This window comes from Triticum dicoccoides, chromosome 3A (assembly GCF_002162155.2).
Source record: "Triticum dicoccoides isolate Atlit2015 ecotype Zavitan chromosome 3A, WEW_v2.0, whole genome shotgun sequence".
NCBI lineage: Eukaryota > Viridiplantae > Streptophyta > Magnoliopsida > Poales > Poaceae > Triticum > Triticum dicoccoides.
Genome location: NC_041384.1, coordinates 415,320,820 through 415,335,364, shown reverse-complemented (window position 1 = coordinate 415,335,364; position 14,545 = coordinate 415,320,820).

The window sequence follows — 14,545 nt, the reverse complement described above, 5'->3', positions numbered from 1 at the left end:
AGAGTTCCTCTGTGTCGTCGCCGTTAGGCTTGATGGCTCCTACTATCATCGGCAGCGATGCGGTCCAGGGTGAGACTTTTCTCCCCGGACAGATCTTCATATTCGGCGGCTTTGCACTGCGGGCTAATTCGCTTGGCCATCTGGAGCAGATAGAAAGCTACGCCCCTGGCCATCAGGTCAGATTTGGAAGTTTGAATTACACGGCCAACATCCGTGGGGACTTGATCTTTGACGGATTCGAGCCATAGCCGAGCGCGCCGCACTGTCGCAATGGGTATGACCTAGCTCTGCCACCGGACGGTACCCAGAAGCCATGCCCGCATCAGCTCCGACCCTTAGCTCGGAGCCAACTGTGCCAATCGAGGACGGGTGGCTAGACACCGCCTCAGGGGCTGAAGTCTCGACGGCGACCGAGCCAAACACCAGCATAATCCTCCGCACGGCCCATGACTCCAAGGTGCCGGACTCTCTTCCGGACCCCGAACCATCCGCGCCCCTGACAATCGAACCTGATTGGGCGCCGATCATGGAATTCACCGCCGCAGATATCTTTCAGCACTCTCCCTTTGGCGACATCCTGAATTCACTAAAGTCTCTCTCTTTGTCAGGAGAGCCCTTGCCAGATTATGGCTAACAGGATTGGGATGCGGACGACGAAGAAACTCGACGCCCACCCACCACCCACTTTGTAGCCACTATCGATGATTTAACCGACATGCTCGACTTCGACTCCACAGACATCGATGGTATGGACAACAATGTGGGAGGCGAAGATGAACCACCGCCCATAGGGCGCTGGACGTCCACTTCATCATATGACGTATACATGGTGGACACACCAAAAGAAGACGATGAGGAACGGAAGGACGCACCGAAGGCTTGTTCCCTCGAGAAGTAGTCGAAGCGGCGGCGCAAGCGCTGCCCCAAATCCCGCCTCGCCAGAAATAACAATCACACAGACCCAACGTTGGAGCAGGGCAAATCACTGCCGGACCATGGCAATATGGAGAATCAAACCGAACAAACCAATTTTGTCAAAGATAATAGTCTGGACGACACAACGCCGGACAGGCACCCGGAGCAGCAGAATGCCCGTCAAAGGCTTGTAACCACCGCGAGGAGCCTAAAAAAACCAGAAGCAAAGGCTCAAAGCTGCGCAGGACACACTCCAAATCAGATGGAGTAAAGTACCCAACACAGCAGCGAAGTACGGCGATAATCGCCCCACCAAGAGCTACCCAAAGCGGAAGTTGCTACCTGAATTCGATGAGGAGGCCTCAGACCCCTCACAACCGAAAATCAAAACGGCCACCTGGCCCGATAGATGACCTCACGGCCAATATCAAGCGGCAAACAACGCCACTCACAAGTTAATACGCGACCCACCGAGGGCTCGCACCAAAAGGACGGCGCAACCAGATCCATCTACGGACCATGCAAGCGCGCCCCAGCTTACAATGTAACACAACAAACATCCGAACAACATGGTACACCCAGATACAGGGGTGCAGCACACCCCCTATGTTTCACCGATGAGGTGATGGATCATGAATTTCCAGAGGGATTCAAACCCGTAAACATAGAGGCATACGACGGAACAACAGACCCTGGGGTCTGGATTGAGGACTATATCCTCCATATCCATATGGCTCGAGGAGATTATCTCCACGCCATCAAGTACTTACCCCTCAAGCTCAAAGGGCCAGCCCGCCACTGGCTTAAAGGCCTCCCCGAAACTCCATTGGAAGTTGGGAAGAGCTTGAAGATGCTTTTCGAGTAAATTTCCAAGGAACTTATGTCCGGCCTCCGGACGCGGATGATTTGAGCCATATAACTCAACAGCCCGGAGAGCCAGCCCGAAAACTTTGGAACAGATTTCTTACTAAAAAGAACCAAATTGTCGACTGTCCGGACGCCGAAGCATTGGCAGCTTTTAAACATAGCGTCCGTGACAAATGGCTCTCTAGACACCTCGGCCAAGAAAAGCCGAGAACGATGGCAGCATTAACAAGCCTCATGACCCGCTTTTGCGCGGGTGAGGACAACTGGCTAGCCAGATGCAGCACCAGCGACCCCAGTACATCCGAAGTTAGAGATGGAAATGGAAAATCATGGTGCAACAGCAATAACAAACACCGGAACAAAGGAGACAACACGAAGAGCACGGCAGTAAACGCCAGATTCAAAAGCTCACGGCCAGGTTAGAAGCCGCCCTCTAAAGGCGCCAGAGACGAACTGTCCAGCCTGAATAAAATTCTGGACCAAATATGTTAGGTCCATAGCACCCCTGGCAAACCAGCCAATCATACCCACAGAGAATGTTGGGTCTTCAAGCAGTCCGGCAAGCTCAACACCGTACACAAGGGGGAGGATACACCAAGCGAAGATGAAGATGAGCCTCTCAAGGGAGACGCTGGGGAACAAAAGAAATTTCCACCAGAAGTCAAAACAGTAAACGCGTTACACGTGATCAATGGAAGAAACAAAACGGCACTCCCAGAAAAATACGCCCGAAGGCTTATCACCACGGAGTTCTGCCACTGGTCGTCTCAACCGATCACTTTCGACCATCATGATTACTCAGCAAGTATCCAGCGTGCAGGATGGGCTGCCCTGGTATTAGACCCAATAATTGACGGATACCGCTTCGCACGAGTCTCGATGGACGGTGGCAGCAGCCTAAACCTGATATACCAGGATACAATCAGCGAAATGGGGATAGACCCAACAAAAGTTCGCCATAGCAATATTACCTTTAAAGGAGTAACGTCAGGCCCAGGGGCTCATTGCACGGGCTCCCTGCTACTAAAAGTTATATTCGGCTTCCCCGATAACTTCCGTAGCGAACATCTAACCTTCCACATCACTCCATTCCAAAGTGCTATCAAGCACTACTCGGACGCGAAGCTTTCGCTCGCTTTAATGCAATACCATACTACGCTTCCCTCACACTCAAGATGCCCGGTCCGGGTGGCATCATTATAGCGAACGGAAATATTAAGCAATTTCTGCACGCCGAAGAGCGTGTGGCTGCCTTGACAGCCGCACACTAAACACGGCCTCACCAAGTAAAACATTTAGTAGGTTGTCACGACCTCGGACACGGTTAGATGAGTCCGGTGCAGCTATATGCAATTTATACCGGATCAATGATCACACCCCTGTTACAAATACAAGGGGCTCAACGTGTGCAGACAAGTGGCAACTCTTACTCAACCTGAATTATACATGGTTTATTTACAAAACTATCTTTTTGCACGATAGCTTTTTTACCTAAGCTCCTCTCTTTTACAGATAATCATCATGCTACACCCATCCAGGATACGGCACAATGGAGACACAGACGCAGACGTGCAGCAGGGACCCGCTCCAAGGATTCTTTTTTGATTAAGACCCTGCATAAACCTTTTTTTACTGTCTCTTGTTGATACATATCCACTGAATTCTTGGCACAATTGAGAAGGATGCTGATGTCTTGTCATGTGGCCACGTCAGAATAATGCACGTACCTGGACACAAGGGGCTTCTTACAAGCGGTACTATTTCGGCCCGGTTTATACCATAAAGACCGAATACCTTAGGGAGTGTTTGGCGTCGCGAGTTCGGCCTTATATGCATCAGCTCCGAATCATTGTCTTTGGTCAAATGTTGGGTTTGCCCGGCTCCTGTGTTTTGGTGCCTTATGTTCTGCTTTACCGGCTAAGGTAGCACTAGGAGAACTACTGCGATTGTGCCCTGGTTCATCGAGACGAGCGCCTCAGTAGAGAAAGCCGAAAACTGAGTGTCATGATATAGTGTGAGACTGGTCAACCACTCGATGACCTCTCGGAATGTTAGAATTCCTCCGCCTTAACGAAGGGCCATTTTCCGGCCAGGCATATACGCACCCCGCGATCAGGAGAGTGTAGAGCCACCAGGGGCTATCTAGTAGCCCCACTGCCAAACTCCTATGGCTAAGTGAAAGTGTTCAAGCATTATAGTCCGGTTGCCTCGCTCGCTGCGCTATCACCTCCTTATCAGGACCAAGACGCTGCATTAAGTGTGAACACTCGTTTTTTGCAAGCACCTCCGCATTATATGCGTGGGGGTTGAAGCCGACGGCTCCAATCTTTCAGGTTATACACATGTATACTTAAATGGCCGCACAGGAGGCATCATACTACTTTCAGGCAAAAGTATAAACATAGCCTTTTAAAAACTTCATAAAAGCATTATGTTTACAATGAGAATACATATCACTCAAACATAATATTTTTTGAGCACTGGGCCTCTATCAAATGAGCACACTCAAGAACTTCCTCGAAATAGTGTTCGGCAGCCACACGGCCTATGGCCGAACACTGCGCCGCAACAATGGTAGCGTCCATCTCCACCCAGTATTCTTTAACACAGGCAAGGGCCATCCGCGAGCCTTCTATGCACGCCGACCTCTTCATCGCATTAATGCACGGCACCACATCAAGGAACTGCTGCACTAAGCTGAAATAGCTGTTCGGCTTTGGTCTTTCCGGCCATAGCTGATCCACAACAGACCTCATGGCGAGTCTGGACAACCTATTCAGTTCGGCCCATTCGGCTAGCTGGTCAGTCAATGAAAGCAGATGTTCTGGAACATGGAATTGCATCCAGAACAGCTTGTCCACTTCACGATCTGTCGGACCTTGGAAGTACTTGGCCGCATCGGCAGCACTCACCGCCAAATCCATATACGCATCTGCCGAACTCCACAGCCGATCCAGAGGGCATACCGAGGATCTCTGAACTTCCTCCGTAACATCAAGGGTTTCCCAGCTGCAATATCCCTGGCTTCCCGCAGCTCCTCCTTCTTCGCTCTCATAGCAGAACGGGTGTCTTTGCCTGCCACCACGGTCTTCTCAAGGTCCGTTGCCTTCGCTCGGTTTTCTTACTCAAGAACCCGGCAACGGTCGGCAGTGTCTTTCAATTCTATGGCCATCTTGGCCATCTTCTCCTGGCTCTCGCAATGTGCGGCCTGCTCAGCTTTCAACTCTTCGGCTGCCTTCAAAGAAGTCGCATTACTAATCCTCGCTTGTTCCTTGGCTCAGGCAAGTTCCGCCCGCAAGGCTTCCATGGTGGCAGCTCCATCTGCAGTCACAACATATTAAAGATACTGGCATTATGCTGCTCTTACTATGTGGTGTTCACTGGATAATAACACTTACCTTGTGCCTCATCAAGCCTCTTGTTAACAAGCTCGATGTCGGTGTCTGCCGCATCCAGTTGCCATTTTAATTGGGCAAACTCCCTAGTTCGGCTAGCCACCGGAGCTCCCACCACCTGCACATAAAGGCAGTTTGGTTATTGCCTAGGAATATGATCCTCTGTTCGCTGCCGTTCTCGATGAAAACCAGAGTCTCAAGGGCTACTATAACATGTGCAGTACTATCACATATTATCTCACATACCTCAAAGCCTGTAAATAGACTCATATAGGCTTCATGTAATCCGCTTTCAGCGGACAAGATTTTCTCCATCACCGTACCCATCAGCGTACGGTGCTCTTCTGAGATGGCCGCCCACCCCACCAACTCCCTCAGAACGTCCGACCGCACACTAGACGGTGCCAGACTCTTTCGTATGCTCTATTCAGGAGCCGGACACTAGGGACTTTGGGGGTCTACGGAATTATCTTCTAGCCTCACCGGATCCGGAGAGGCCCTCCACGATGACACTTCGGGGTCGCCCGCTTCTGGAGCGGAGGAGTCTGGGGGAGGCGTTTCGCTCTCCATCATCTCTGGAAGAAGATCCCCCGAAGATGAGCTCATTTGAGAGGGTTGAGGCCCGCACTGCAAGATAGATGCGGTGGTTATTTTCTTAGAGGAAAAAGATAGCATACCCTTACTACTGAAATATTTTGGATCACTTACGACTTGTTGGAGGGCTAATCCCCCCGCGGACTCTGTGCGGCAGAAGCACCCCCCAAGGCAGGACCCTCAGTGGGAGACCTTTTCTCCCGTTTGGAGGCTTCGGCTTCCAGATCCTTGGAAGCAGTCCTTTTCCTCCCCCGATCGTCCTCTTTCATGGAGACACTTGTTCCCTCGGTTGGCGCGGATGGTGATGGGGGCCCGTGTCCGCCCGTATTATCTCCCTCGGTATCTTCCTTCAAGGGCTCCGGGCAAGGTGCGACCTCGAGCATCTTCTCCAACACCGGATTTTCCAAACCCTCGGGGAGGGGGGCCAAACACCGAATCATCTTCGCCTTTGTTAGCCAGTCCCGGTCAAAAAGCAAACTCTCAGAAATAACTTTGAATAAAAGACATCGTGTTCGGCTAGGGGATTTCTTACTTGTTCAGCGGCGCGGTTACTGCTCAGGCCCACGTCCATGGTGATATCCGGACATTCCACTTGAGGTCCGAAGAATGACTTGTACATCTCCTCGTGTGTCAGGCTGAGGAAACTTTGAATGGCATGTGGTCCCTCTGGGTTGAACTCCCACAAGCGTAGGGGCCGACGTTTGCAAGGCTGGACTTGATGAACCAGCATAACTTGTATTACCGCAGCCAAATTAAAATCTCCCTCGAAGAGATCTCTGATGCGGCTTTGCAGTATAGGCACGTCCTTGGCTGGACCCCAGCTCAGGCCCCTGCTAAATCATGACATCAGTTGTGGTGGGGGGCCTGGGCGGAAAGCGGGGGCAGCCGCCCACTTGGCACTTCTGGGAGCCATGACGTAGAACCACTCCCGTTGCCATAATTCGGATACCTCTAGAAAGGAACCTTTCGGCCATGGAGCTCCTGCCATCTTGCCTATTGATGCACCTCCGCACGCTGCATGCTGCCCCTCGATCACCTTCGGTTGTACTTCAAAGGTCTTGAGCCACAGGCCGAAGTGAGGGGTCACACGGAGGAAGGCCTCACACACGACAATAAATGTCGTGATGTGGAGAAAGGAGTCCGGAGCTAGGTCTTGGAAATCAAGCCCGTAATAGAACATCAAGCCCCTGACGAAGGGATCCAGAGTGAGGCCTAGACCTCGGAGGAAGTGGGAGACGAACACAATGTTCTCGTTGGGTTCGGGAGTAGGGACGACCTGCCCTCGAGCAGGCAGCCGATGCGAAACCTCAGCGGTCAGGTATCTGGCCTCCCTCAACTTCTTAATGTCCTCTTTCGTCACGGAGGAGGGCATCCATCGGCCTTGAAGGCTGGATCCGGACATGATTGAAGATCCGGAGCACCTAACCTGGGCTTTGGGTGTTAGAACTCGAGGCGGGGAAGGGTTTGGGATAGCACGAGAGGGGAAAAGCAAAAACCTTGTCCCCTTATAAAGAGGGTGAATATCAAGCGTCCTCTCCGTAGCCGTTTTGGACTTAGCTATAATCTAGGAGTCCTAGACACGGTTGGGTCACCCACGAACCGCATTAATGAGAATCCCGTAATCAGGGGAACACAATCTCCGCTTTGGCAAGACGTGTCAAGAAACCGCCTCGCGTTATGTGTGGAACTGGTTAAGAGAAATGGTTTGAATGATCGTCGGGCCATGACGTAATGTCATGTTGCCAAAACAAGCTAGCGGATTAGATCTCCAAAAACATTATTCTCTCTATGGTGGAATGTGGAACTTAGTTTGCAGTGTCGGACACTATCCTCGTATTCAAATTCTTCTGTGATGTATTTGGAGAAGGAACCCGCCTTGCAATGCCAAAGACAACTGCGCGCCGGACTCATCGTCATTGAAGCCTGGTTCAGGGGCTACTGAGGGAATCCTGGATTAGGGGGTCTCCGGACAGCCGGACTATCTCCATTGGCCGGACTGTTAGACTATGAAGATACAAGATTGAAGACTTCGTCTCGTGTCCGGATGGGACGCTACTTGGCGTGGAAGGCAAGCTAGGCAATACGTATATGGATATCTCCTCCTTTGTAACCGACCTTGTGTAACCCTAACCCTCTCCGCTGTCTATATAAACCGGAGGATTTTAGTCCGTAGGACAACAATCACAATATAGAATCATACTGTAGGCTAGCTTCTAGGGTTTAGCCTCTCTGATCTCACAGTAGATCTACTCTTGTAACACCCATATCTTCAATATTAATCAAGCAGGATGTAGGGTTTTACCTCCATCAAGAGGGCCCGAACCTGGGTAAAACTTTGTGTCCCTTGCCTCCTGTTACCATCCAGCCTAGACGCACAGTTCGGGACCCCCTACCCGAGATCTGCCGGTTTTGACACGACACGGGCCAATAGGCAAAGTTCTCATCCATCGGTGGCTACCGGAAGGTGAACAACAATAGTAACAAGGTCTTATTGACAGAGCTTGTACACCGAGGTGTTTACATGAGAAGGGAATTATCTCTGCTCAGACAAGTTAGATCACAAGAGAGGTTAAACAAAACAATGGAAAGGATAATTGATTATCAGATTAAACAGACCAATGGAAAGGAAAGGTGTTTATACCCTAGTATTAGAGTATAACTTTCCCAAGGAAAGGCAGATCATGATAGGGCTCCAAGTATTAAACCATTTAGATAAAGGGGCAAGGAATTTATGAGGTTTACCCATACAACGGTGTTTGGATAATTGATCAAGAACAGTTAGCATTGCACTCCCAATGTTCTTGTTGATGATCAGAGTACCACACACATGCTTCGGGATAGTGTTGACATGGTCATCAGGGAAAGGTCAGACTTCAGATACACAAAGGATCCATCGGAATAACTTATAAAATAAGTCATACAATTTCAGTAAGAAAAATATGATTGTGTGGCCGGTGGGCCCAGGAACAATTCATCACGGGGCAAGGATGGTATTTCTCAACAATAATTTGATTGATATCCTAGAACAGCTCAGAATGTTGGTGATGATCACGACACATTTGTTGAGAGATTTCATGAAGCTGTAATCGATCGGCGAAGACATCAAGCAACAGGAAGGATGAAGCGAAAGGCTATTGGAACCACGGATACAACACAAGCTCGAAATCAAGCTTGTTGTTCGAGGTGAAATGATAAGATGAAGAAGATCGATGTAAGCTTCGCTCGTCGTCGAAAAGTTGTGCTCCAGGAATAAGGACTAGGTAGCACAGTTAAAATTAGCACGATAATGATATAGCCAAACAGGCTAGGAATGACGTGAGGTGGTATCTAACTCCTGAGCAACAAAGTACTAAGGAGTGTTGTATCACCGAGCGGAATCAATTCATTGTTCGGTGGTCTCGGTTGACGACAACTCAGATGCCATGGAGTTACTATGATAGGGGAAAATACCACTCCGTCGAAAAGTTCATCGGACGTAGTAAAATAGGATGATATCCTTGAGACAGTAGGGGGTAATACTCGAGATAGTTCAGTAAAGGGGTTGTACAATCATATTGATTTGCAGAACAAGTGCTTTAACTTGCCCGCGGAATGTGATCGAAGAAGAACAACCACGGTCGGGACCACGATTGCAAAGAATCAATTTACAGATGCAAGATGAGCTTATACCAAGGGAACATTTGATTATAAGAGAAGCTTCCATGATAAGATCTACATCGTGTCTATGGGCATGAACACAAAGTTCAAGGTCGACTCCCACTTCTTCAATGCATAACCTCTCATTTACTTCTCACTTTTGACGAAGTTGTAGTGTAGAAATTTTTATTCGCGTAACACCAATAGAGTATGACCCGTAGAAATTTCTGGGTTCACACATATTAGGGAAAGCATTAGTTCGACCCATCGGGGCATCTTAGGAACATTTGCAAAAACTTCATAGGTAATTAACTCAAGCTCGGAAGCAGAGCATGGTTGACTAAGGAGACAATACAATTTACCAAAGGCAATATGTATCAGGGAAAGAGCGCACAAAATTTTGAATATGAAGGAAACTGCCGGATAATAATCCATCAAAGGATTCATCTGTCCTTAATGGATCTGAGGTGAGTATCAGTACTCAATCAGAAGAAGGAAAGAATGCAAAGGCATCGGATTATAGAAACATCTGAATAATTCGATGCTTGAGTACAAAGGAGTTATGATTTCAAGTCGAATGATAAGAAGCAGAGGCTCTGATCAAAAGATGAGTATGTTGAATAGACTTGGAGGTGCACCCGATCAAATCTTGATTGGGAAAGAGCCAGCTCATAACCGGAGCGATGTCGGAGCCGGAAAGAAAATTTCCAAGGATTAATTGATGATTGCGAGTACTCGCTCACACGTTGAATCCATAGGAATAGAATGACAACCACAAAGAATTTTAAAGCATATTGCTAGACATATGGAATTAATCCTAATGCAAGCGGGCAAGGAGAATCATGAGCAATAGGCTGCAGAGGATTTTCGGAAGATCAAATAGTATTTCCGAGTATTTTGGAAAGCATATGAACAACTAGGGATGAACGGGTTCAGGGAATTATCTGTAGTGCAAAAGAAGCCGCAAGCAGAAGGCACAAAGGATTCTCGAAACAGCGGAGAGTACATCTTGTCATAATAGGAGCAACTGGATATGAAGGTACAAGCGGCAAGGATGTTATTCAGGGGGATTATCTGTGGTCAGGAACTACAAGGCAGTGGGCACAGGGTCTCGAGAAACATCGAGGAGTATCTGTAGAATCTTTTGGTGAAGCAAGCGATCATCGTTAATGTCGGGGCTCTCCGGGAGGAAGTGGGTATGAGAACCTAATGCCAGAGTTAGCAAAATGTTTAACCCGGATAGAAGAGAGATCAGAGTCCCAGAGTATAGACGAGGAATAAAAGATCCTAATACCACTCAATTTGCGACGTGGCCCCGTAAGACACACAACCAAGTTAGTAAAACGGTTTTCGATTTCTAGACTCAACTTCGGCCAAGGAGTTGGAAAGGGGGATCCTACAGGCAGTCGACTCCGATACCAACTTGTGACGCCCTCGATTCAATCATACACTAATCATACACGCAAATGTGTACGATCAAGATCAAGGACTCACGGGAAGATATCACAACACAACTCTAGACGCAAATTAAAATAATACAAGCTTTATATTACAAGCCAGGGGCCTCGAGGGCTCGAATACACAAGAGTCAGCGGAAGCAACAATATCTGAGTACAGACATAAGTTAGACAAGTTTTGCCTTAAGAAGGCTAGCACAAAAGCAACATTGATCGAAAAGGCAAGGCCTCCTACCTGGGAGCCTCCTAACTACTCCAAGTCGGCGGCGGCCGTCATGTAGTAGTAGGCACCCACGGGGTAGCAGTAGTCATCAGTGGTGTTGTCTGGCTCCTGGGATCCGTCATCTGGTTGCAACAATCGGGTATGGGGGAAAAGAGGTAGCAAAGCAGCCGTGAATACTCATTGAAAGTACTCGCAAGACTTACATCAGATCTAAACTAAGTATGCATCTGTATCAAAGGAAATGGGCTGTATCTATGGACTAAACTGCAGAATGCCAGAAGGGAAGGGGAAAGCCTAGCCTATCGAACACTAGCATCTTCTGGAAACCACCATCTTGCAGCAACAGGAGGGAGTAGAGTATCATAAAGTAAAGTAGCAGTAATGTTATCAACCTCGGCCAGAGATCCTTTCTCGACTCCCTGCGAGAAACTAATCCCAATGCCATACTATCCAAGTGTCAACACGTTCCGAATCTCTTCACCAACCAGTTCTCATCACAAGTATCCAATTCTAGTTGTATCGATAGGGATACAACTCCAAGTGTCCGGTACCATAGGACAGGCTACCAATAGATGTTTTCTTCCCTGCAGGGGTGCACCAACTTACCCACCACGTTCGATTAACTCCGGTCGGACACACTTTCCTGGGTCATTCCTGGCCTCGGCCAAACAATACGCCGCAACCCGACCTAGGCTTAATAGAGAGGCCAGCACGCCGGACTAAACCTATGCCCCCAGGGGTCATGGGCCATCTCCCCGGGAACACCTGCACGTTGCGTACGCGGCCGGTGAGTAGACCTAGCAACCTCCTTCAAAAAGGCAGGTGCTTACCAGTCCAACCCGGCGCGCGCCGCTCAGTCGCTGATGTCTATTAAGCTTTGGCTGATGTATACGACGCAGAACGCCCATACTATGCCCACGTGATGGTTAGTGCTATCAGGCCAGAGGCCCCTCGGATCAAATATCCAAACCGTAGTGGATTAGGAGCACGCGGTAATGAGCAGAGACTCGTGATTGATGTGACCCCGTCGCCCCGTCTCGAGTACTTGCGGCAAGGGCTAAGAATGACCGGTCACGCCTTGTAACTATGTCGCGGGCACCTTCCAGGTCAACCCGACTCCACATCACTCGCTATTAAGCTCGCGCGGGTACCCCTCAGGGCCGACCCGTCTTTAGTAACATGGCTCAATGCAGAGTCATAGTAACCATAGTAACTATGTGTCTAACACCAAGGGGAAAACCCGACGAATCACCCCCGGTGAAATCCACTCGAATCATCAAGGTGAACGTAAGAGGATCCACCCTCGAGGTTCACACTTGAGGGGTTGCACGATAGAGCCGTAACGGAAGTGGTTAAGGAGGAAATCACCCTCGATGACCACGATCGTATAGCTACACTACAGAGATCTCATCAAGAGTGATGTAAGAGGTTCCACCCTCGGCACTCAATGGTAACTCTAAAGAGTCGTACAACTAGGGGGGTGATGTGCGGTGTCGGGGCCTGGACGTCGATCATGTTGATCTAGTCATCGAACATAAAGCGAGGCAACTGGGACAAGGTGGGGTCACCGATGGATCTCTAACCAACCTATACTAAGAAGTTTAGGATAAGTAGGTAAGGTATGAAAGCAGGTAACAACAACAGGCTATGCATCAGAGTAGGATCATACAGAAAGTAGTAGCTGTTCTAATGCAAGCATGAGAGGGAAAGAAATAGGCGACATCGGAATGCTCAAGGGGGGTTTGCTTGCGTGGAAGCTCTGCTGAAAAAGAAGAAGTGTCGTCGTCGACGTAGTCGATCACAAGGGTATCAACATCATTCTCGGGGTCTACCGGAGAGAAGAGGGGGAAGAAACAATAAATACATAGCAAGCAAGTGCATAACAGGACAACATGCAGAGCTAGACATGATCTAACATGGTGCTACACGATACCGACGAAGGGGAGAACATCCGGGAATGTTTTCCCGAAGTTTGGCATTTTTGGATAGAAGAACCATAGGGGGACGGTTGCAGGTTCTCCATGCTAGGGATGTCTGGCGGACGAACGGAGAGAGTAACCGGATTCGTCTCGTCGTTCTGAGCAACTTTCATGTATACAGCTTTTTCTTCCGAGCTACGGTTTATTTTCTATGATTTTTCAAAGATTTAAACAATATCCTGAAATTATTATTAAACTAAAATAGGGTTATTGCACCAGCATGACGTTATCAGTCAGCTGAGTTGACCATGGTCAACCCTGACGTGTGGGGCCAGTCACTGCCCAGTCAGCAGTACAATCAGCGTTTACTGGGTCAAAGTTGACCAGTCAACAGGGTCAATGGGGCCCATCCGTCAGTGACACATATTTAAAAAAGGGGGTGTTAAATTAAGCTAACTAGGGGTGGGGCCCCACTGTCATAGAGTCCTCTGACAAACTAATTATCTAATTAGTTAAAATTAATTAAGTTAATTAACTGAAGCACTAATTAATTATTTATCTATTTTATTTTTATTAACATTTATTTTTCGTTTTTCTTAAGACAGGGGCGTGGGGCCTGGTGGTCAGTGACCCATCTGGCCACCTCCCGCCTGCACAACAACGCATGGAGGGGAGGGGCAGGGGCTCGACGACAGTGACCTGGGGTCCGGCCGAGACGGTCGGCGGCACGCGACACCGGCTGTGGCGGGTCCATAGCGGCGCAGATGCGGCGGGGCCGAAGCAGTAAGGGAAACGGGCGTGGTCATGGACGGTGGCTGCGACGCGCAACGCGGAGCGGAGGTGGGCGTAGCCGAGCGGTGGCAGGCGCGGGGGCAGAAGTGAAGCGACGCGAGCGGGATGGGGCGAGGCCTCGCGCGGGGTCGGGGCCTAGCCGGGGCGCGAAAGGGGGGTGCATCTTGACGTGGCCCAGGGGCGAGCGCTTGCGCGCGAGAGCACCGGCGCGACCTCGGGAACATGCGGGTGGCAGTCTACGGCATGAAAAACGGAGGGATGAGATCGAATCAGCGAGGGTCTCATAGCAGAGCGTAGGGGGGCGGCAGTGGGCTCGGGGAGACGTGGTAGGGAGCGACGGGCGGCAGTGTCGAGGGTGGCGGCGTCGGGTGGTGGCGACTTGGGGCGGCGGTGTCTAGGCGGCGGGGCGCGGCTCGATGAAGCTGCGCGAGGAGGGGACAAGGACACGGTCCGGCAGCGTCGTGTCTCCAGCGAGGGGGACTCCGAGCGGCGTTGGCCTCAGGGCCGAGTCCCAGTTCCATATCGATGGTGGCGCGCGGACTGGCGTCGGGGGCGAGGTGAGGCGATGGCAATGAGGTAGCGGGCAGCGGCGTCGAGGCTCGGGGCATCGCGGGGTCGAGCCCCCGATTTAGCTCGGGTCGAGGGGGCGGGCGCCTGTGCGGCAGGTGATGGAGAGGCGGGCATTGGTGTTGGGGCGCCAGAGACGGCACGGTGTCGGGGCGAGCGGCGGGTTCGGGACGTGGCCCA